Source organism: Solanum pennellii, chromosome 8 (genome assembly GCF_001406875.1).
Source record: "Solanum pennellii chromosome 8, SPENNV200".
Lineage (NCBI taxonomy): Eukaryota > Viridiplantae > Streptophyta > Magnoliopsida > Solanales > Solanaceae > Solanum > Solanum pennellii.
Window position 1 is genome coordinate 28,756,870 of NC_028644.1, and position 7,561 is coordinate 28,764,430.

Here is a 7,561-nt window from a genome sequence, read left to right on the forward strand (position 1 = left end):
TATATATATATATATATATATATATATATATATAATTTGAATGAATTAACCCCCCAAAAAACCCATTTTATGATGTACATATGTTTCCACATATGACAGGTCTATTGCAATTTTGCCAGTAGAACCTTCATATGTTGGCACAGATGAAACTTTAAGGAGGGGCTAATCGAGGAATGGAGAGATTTAGGAATGGAAAAATGTAAACTTGGACCATATTTTATTACTCTCGACCATAACACAGAAATTTAACTACTTCCTCTAATTTTAAATCAGAATGACATAAGTCACAACGATATCGGGCGTAAGAGAATCGTTGAGCAGTGCAACAAATTGGTCTTTCTCCAAGCATATCAAGTTCCTCCGGAAAATTTTCATGTAAATTATATCGTAAATACCCTCAACATCTTCTGGGTCATGGTAGACTCATGTTGTCAATGAGACTTGTTTTTTCTCTCATGGATTTACCACCTTTGAAGATTGAAATTATAGCATGCACATACCATGCACAAATGTGGCCACCGTCTGTTGCTTGCTTAAGAATTACGGATCCATTTGAATCGCTACGATTGAAAAATGATACTAAAGAATAAATAACACCTTTAAAATGCAAAATTTATACATTGATAAAAAGGTGAATACATACAAAAAAATATTAAAATTATCACACCTTTTTCTGTATAAGGAATCTATATTCCCCGATGTGCTGCACATTAACATTAAAGAAATGCATCTTTACATAATTGAAGACGGCCATATATATGATAGAACACCGCATAAATTTACCTTCTGATATACAAAAGATTCATAAGCGACTTCATTAAGGACCCTGGAACTGAGAAATCAAATTAAAGAGCGAAAGTTGATTAATACATACATACCTTAATTTAACCCTCATTAAATCGCTAAAGGGGTAGGAAGAAACCCTTTCAATGATATCAATTAGCATTTACCTTTGGAAGGGATTCAATGAATTTTTTTTTCTTCATACTCATTTTTGAAGATTTCTTATTCTTCCTTTCCATCTAGGAGAAAATTAAATGAAGGACCTAAGTTGTGTAGTTCTTAAATAATAATAATAAATATGAATCTGGAAAGTTAACAAGTTCTAATTTTGAAATGCAAGTACGTAATTCCAATGTAATGAATGTGAATCAGAAAAGTTAACAAGTTTTGAAGACGAAGAGACACTTCTGACTTTTCAAATGGAAGTACTTAATTTCAAGGATAGTCAAATTCAAAGTTTTAAGTACAAATTCAAAAATACGTACAAAAGACAAAAGGACAACATTATTCACCATATGTGAAATAAGTTTATATACATATTTTACCACATATTTAATTAATGTCACACAGTAGTATGAGGCAAAAATTTAACTAGATAATCTAGTTCTAAATCACAAGTACATAATTCAAAACGAATATCGACTTCATCGTCGCTTCCCTTTGGACAACCATTCCTGAGGGCGATTTTGTTGTGTTTGATGAACAGTGCAACAAACGTGTCTTTCTCCCAATATATTAGGTTCTGTAACCTACATTTCACCTAAAAGGTATCACAAATATTTTTGACATCTTCTCACTTTTAGTGGTTCGATTTTTTTCATGTTCACGATGAACATTAAGCCTTCTTTCATGAATTCACTGCCTTCGAAGATTGAAATTATGGCAAGCACATAAGACACCAATGTGGCAATCTGCTTCTTTAATCATTCCCAATGCAGTTGGATCATTACGGTTGAAAAAATCAAACTATAAAAGAAATGACACATTTAAAAGGTTGAATACATTGATAAAAACTTGAATACATGCTAAAAACATTAAAAATTACCACGCCTTTTCTGTATAAACTTATAATTTACCTGATGCTCCGCACATTTCTAGGAAACAAGTGAATTCATTGAGGAATGTAGAACTAAGAAATCAAATCAAATGGTTAGAAAATGATATTAAAGATCCAATTGATTTATATACATATATACATACATACATATATATATATATATATATATATATATATATATNGAATGTAGAACTAAGAAATCAAATCAAATGGTTAGAAAATGATATTAAAGATCCAATTGATTTATATACATATATACATACATACATATATATATATATATATATATATATATATATATTATCACTTTCCTCGGAAGGGATTCAATGAATTTTTTTTTTTATAATTGAAATCATTTTTGAGAAAATTAAATGAAAGGACCAAATGCGTTTTGAAGACAAAGAGAAGAGAAGAGGATACAACTTTTTACTTCTCCCTTCTGTTGTGTTCTTATACAATGACAAGAAAAGAAATATGAAAAGTTGCCAAAGAAGAGAAGAGAGAAGAAACTACGATTGTCTTTTCAAAAAAGGGTAAAAATATGATGAGAAGAGAAGAGTCATAATTATTATTTTTATTTAACTCTATTAAAATGACAGTAATGATTGATTGATTGACATACCTTACAGGTAATTATTCTTTTAGAATTTGTTGACACACCTTACTTATAACACATATTTGACATATGTTGAAATATATGCAATAATATATTGTAAGATGTAACACATAATTGTCGTACGTTACCATAGATACGTTTTCTGTGGTAAGTAACAAACATAATTGTCATATGTAGAAACATGCAATATTCTATTATAAAAATATGACAAATAATTGTCATATGTTGCCACAAATTCAATAGTCGGTGGTAAGTAGCAACACATAATTGACATATGTTGCCACAAATAAAAAATATTCTATTGTAGAATCTAACACATAATTGTCAAATGTTGCCACAGATGCAAGCAATAGTTCAAAATAAATCACACATTTTTTATATAAATAACATAGCATATATGTTGATTCAAATTAAGAATAAAAAAGATATACATAAGTGACACGATGTGAATTTGTAAGTTCTTTACATATGTTGCCACAGATGAAAATTTAATTAATACTTCACGACGGTATAAGGAAGAAATTTATCTACATAATCTAGTTCTATATCACACCTACATAAATCACAAAGAATATCATCTTCATTGTAGTTTCTTCTCTAGGGAAAATCAATAATGTGACCGATTCGCTCAAATTAATGAACAGTGCAACAAGTGTGTCTTTCTCCCAACGGCACCCACATTCCATCTAAAAATATTTTGCAAATGATTTTGACATGTTGTGACTTTTAGTGGCTCGGCTTTTTTTCATGTTGTTAATGAACATTAAATCTTCACCGCCATTGAAGATTGAAATTATGGCAAACACATACTCTGCACCACTGTGGCCACCGTTTACTGCTTGATAAATCATTTCCAATGCAGTTGGATCGCTATGGTTGGAAAAACCACACTACAGAAGAAATAACACATTTAAAATACAAAATAAAAAAAGTGTACACAATCAAAAAAATATTAAAAATTACCACGCCTTTTCTGTATAAGGCTTCTAAGTTCCTTATTGCACTACACATTTCCAGGAAAAAAGGCTTGTTGAACAATCGACCATCTACGATAAGGAAATCTGACCAATGTTATCTTTTAATATACAGAAGTTCATTAACGATTTCATTGAGGACCCTATAAATGAGAAATGAAAAAAATGGTTAGGAAATCAAATTAAAGAGCGAAAATTTATTAATACTTACATACCTTAATTTAACTCTCATTAAATCTTGTAGGGAGTAGGAAATAGTCCTTTCAATGATATAAATTAGTAGTTCCCTCAGAAGGGATTCAATTTTTTTTTACTCATAGTCATTTTTGAAGATTTATTATTAATATTGGTTATTCAGTGAAATTTGAAAAGTTGCAACTTTGAGGACGAAGAGAAGAGAAGAGAAGAGACGAACTTTTTACTTTTTAAATGCAAATACTTATTTTTTTGAAAAAATGGTAAAATATGAAGAGTCATCATTAAGTTTTTTCTTGAAAGCTGTTTCAATGACATTAATGATATGATTGATTAACTGTTCACACACATTACACGTAAGTATTTTTTTTAAATATGTTGGTATATATTCGTTTTATGTGGTACTTGTAACACATATAATTGACATATGTTGGATAAAAATGCAATTTTATGTTGTAAGATCTAACACATAATTGACATATGTTGCCACAGATGCAATATTCTATTGTAAGAAGCAACACATAATTAAATAATCGCACATTATAAATAACATAATAAAAGTTGATTGAAATTAATAAAAGAATATAGGGAACATCATCCTCAAATAAAAAAGAACATTCATTAAAATATAGCTACACTTATGGAGCATTTCAATTTGGGCATATAGTTCCTTTATGGACAATGTCCCTACATACGGAACACTTGTTTTTTCTTGTAGGAAATGATTTACCAACTCCACGCTGTCTCTTATATCTCCTTCTTCCAGGTTTGCTTGGATCAACATACTGAGGAGTTATTTCTCTCTCTATGATATCCAAAGGGACAAACCAAGAATCTTCCGGTAGCACCGGGTGAATTTCCTCACGATTTGGCATTATGTATTTTTCAACTGAATAATATGGAGAGAAGCAGTTATAAATCTGATTTCCAAAATTGGCACCATATTGGGATCGAAGCGCTGCCATGGAATGTGGACAAGGTATTTTGTCCTAGTCAAAAACTCTACAAGTTTAGGTTCTTCTTTTAAGATCCACCGTAGCAACATCACTATGACCAGTGAAACTGAACTTGTAGTTAGCAATTTGATGAGCCAACAACTTGTTGCTCACATTGGAATACTTTGATATGTCTTTTTCAATTGAAGGAACAAATCTATTTAAAGAGTTCACCAGCTTCATACGTCTCTAGTGAAACAAAAGTGCAAATCTCCTATTTATTTCATCAAATAAAGCGACAATGAGAAATTCTCTTTCAACATCAAACATAGTATTCACAAACTGTGTGATGTTTGACGTCGTAATGTTATATCTACATAACAAAATAAATTCAAACAAAGAACATAAAATTACAATAAAATCAAACGAGATGGTATAGACAATAATGTACCTATTTCCCGGGCAAAATTCCTTGCTCCATGTGTGGAATCCAATATGTTCAAGAGTTTCAGTCGCCTTTGTTACCAAATTCTTATTTGATTAAAATGGTCATTGAACTCACATCTATCGTACACCTTTGCTGCTATATAATAATGGGTCACTAACTTTGAATTGTGAAAGTTATTTTGAATATTTTCCCCAAGGTGTCTCATGCAACAACCATAATGAGATGAAGGGTAGATAGTAAACCATTTTTCGAATACTTGGATGCCCATCAAAAATAAGGCACAACTCATCAGTATCATCAATAAAGCTTCTCAAATTTTGAAAAAGATATTCATATGAGGCATCACATTCCTTGTCCACAACACAAAAAGGTACTGGCAATATATGATTCTCAGTAACTTGTGCCATCGACGATAGCAAAACTACTCCATACTTGCTCCTTAGGAATGTCCCATCAACGACTATTACTTTTATTATTTCTTGAAAACTAGTTATCCAAGCGGCATATGATACAAAGAAGTACTTGAACCTCTCATTTTCATCGAGTGACAATGAATTCTTGCTTCCTGGATTTGCAACTTCAAGCATATAACAGTATGCATTAAGCACTACATACACGTGCTCATGTGTTCCCCTAACATTAGACTTAGCATGTTCCATTCCCTTATAATCTTCAAATAGCTTACATTACAACATAGTTCTGTGCAGAGTTGATTTGACATGTCTCTTGTGGATGACCCTTTACCATTAGGAAACCTATTTACAAAGTACTTACATATGACTTTTGTCATGGCATGTGGATTATGACTTGTAAGGTGCTCTGAACTACACGTATGGTTCTTTTCATAGATTCTAATGACAAACATGTCGCTACTTGTAAATTCACAGACCTCGGCCACTAATTTCACTCTGGATATGAACATTTAAAAGAAAACATGTTACGACAATTGATCACCTTTTTCAGTCTAAATCTTTTTTCAAGCAAGCAATTTTTAATGAAGTTTCCTGTTCTTCCTTATTTTTGAATGTCATTCCCTTATAAAAAAAACTAATTTCTATCATCTTGAACATTATTCACACGTTATTTTTGAGAAGAAACTAGATTGTTGCTGTCAATAATAGGTGTAGAAGGATTAATTCTCTCAAAGTCCGGAACTTCACCTATTCCAATTTCATCATTGTGATTATTCACGTACACCATATAAAATTCATCATTTAAGTTATCTTGTTGGTGTTCTTCTGGATTATCATCCTCCTCGATAGGATTTTCATCCACGTAGACTCTTAATATGGGCGATCTTTCTACTCCTCCCAAATAAACAAGCAAACTAGCTTGGTCAGTTATTTTAAAAGGTAAGACCTTCTCATTATGAAAATATGGGGAATGTAAGTCATGACAAGATCTTTTGGTTTAAAATTAAATCCAGATTTTTGGATGAAAAAATTCACAACATCATCATACAAAATATTTCTTTCGACGGTCATCCCTACCAACCCTCTCCATTTCTTACCATCCTTCCGACGTCAAATATATCAATTTTTCTTCTCGATAGATTTACCAAGACAATCAATCCCTACAAATAATCCCTCCATTTATTGTACCTGAAGAAATTTATTAAAAAAACAATTAGTACTAATGAGCAAACATTTTATGTGGCAACATATGACTATTATGTTGCGACATGAAAGTCATATGTTGATACATATAACTGTTATGTTGTGACAAATAAATCACATGTGGTTGTGTTCGTTAACCTATTTATTTTTATTAATTTAGGTGAATCCTCGGAGGAATTTTTATTTTATATTCTGATGTTTGTTACTTTAAAGTTTTCAAACTTTCAAACTTTTTTCAGTGTAACTAATTTAAGCTTATAGAATAACTTGAGAACCTTTTATGTTCTTTCATAGTTATTGAAAAGCATTGAATCCCTGTTTATGAGTTTGAATTAAATATTTAGTTCAAATTTTTGAACAGGAAAAAATTGCTAAGTTTCCCAAAATATATGTTAGGTATCTTCTAATTTAACTCAAGACTTTGTATGATTACTTGAGGATTTTCTTTATATCCTTTCATAGTTATTAAACAAGGTTATTTACTCCATGTTATGAGTTTGAATGAATTTTTATGATTCAAAACTTGACTATGGAAAGAAGTTCCAAGTTAGATGTTTTCTTGAGATTTCTAGAAGTATTTAAAGTTTTTATCTAAGTTATCAACAAGAATTTTTGAGTAGTTTGAAATAAATAATTGAATAAAAATTTTCAAGTATTCTTAAGTTTTTCTTAAAAATTAGCCAACTTTTAAATCCGTCGATAAACCGCGTGTTAGCGGATTCTCTAAGGTGCCTAAACCCTTCCCTAGAAAATTATTTGAACCCTTACCCAACTCTGATTTTATTTAAATATTTTTTTTAAAATTCATTTTAAAAGGTTTTCTTAATTTTTCCTAAAAAATTAAATGGCGACTCTCAAAATTACAATATTTTTTCAAAACATAACAAAATTTGCCAAAGTTGCGAAATTGGCTTCGAAACCCTTTAGTTATTGAAAT

The 7,561-nt window shown here is 30.6% G+C and overlaps 1 long non-coding RNA gene across 1 annotated transcript; it reads right to left on the reverse strand.

Moving 5' to 3' along the window:
* Positions 1–1,233: 1,233 nt before the first annotated feature.
* LOC114078249 lies at positions 1,234–1,974 on the reverse strand. Its single transcript, XR_003579741.1, has 2 exons — positions 1,860–1,974; positions 1,234–1,749 (listed from the first exon to the last, which is right to left on the reverse strand). It is a non-coding gene; the product is annotated as an uncharacterized LOC114078249 (long non-coding RNA).
* Positions 1,975–7,561: the final 5,587 nt, after the last annotated feature.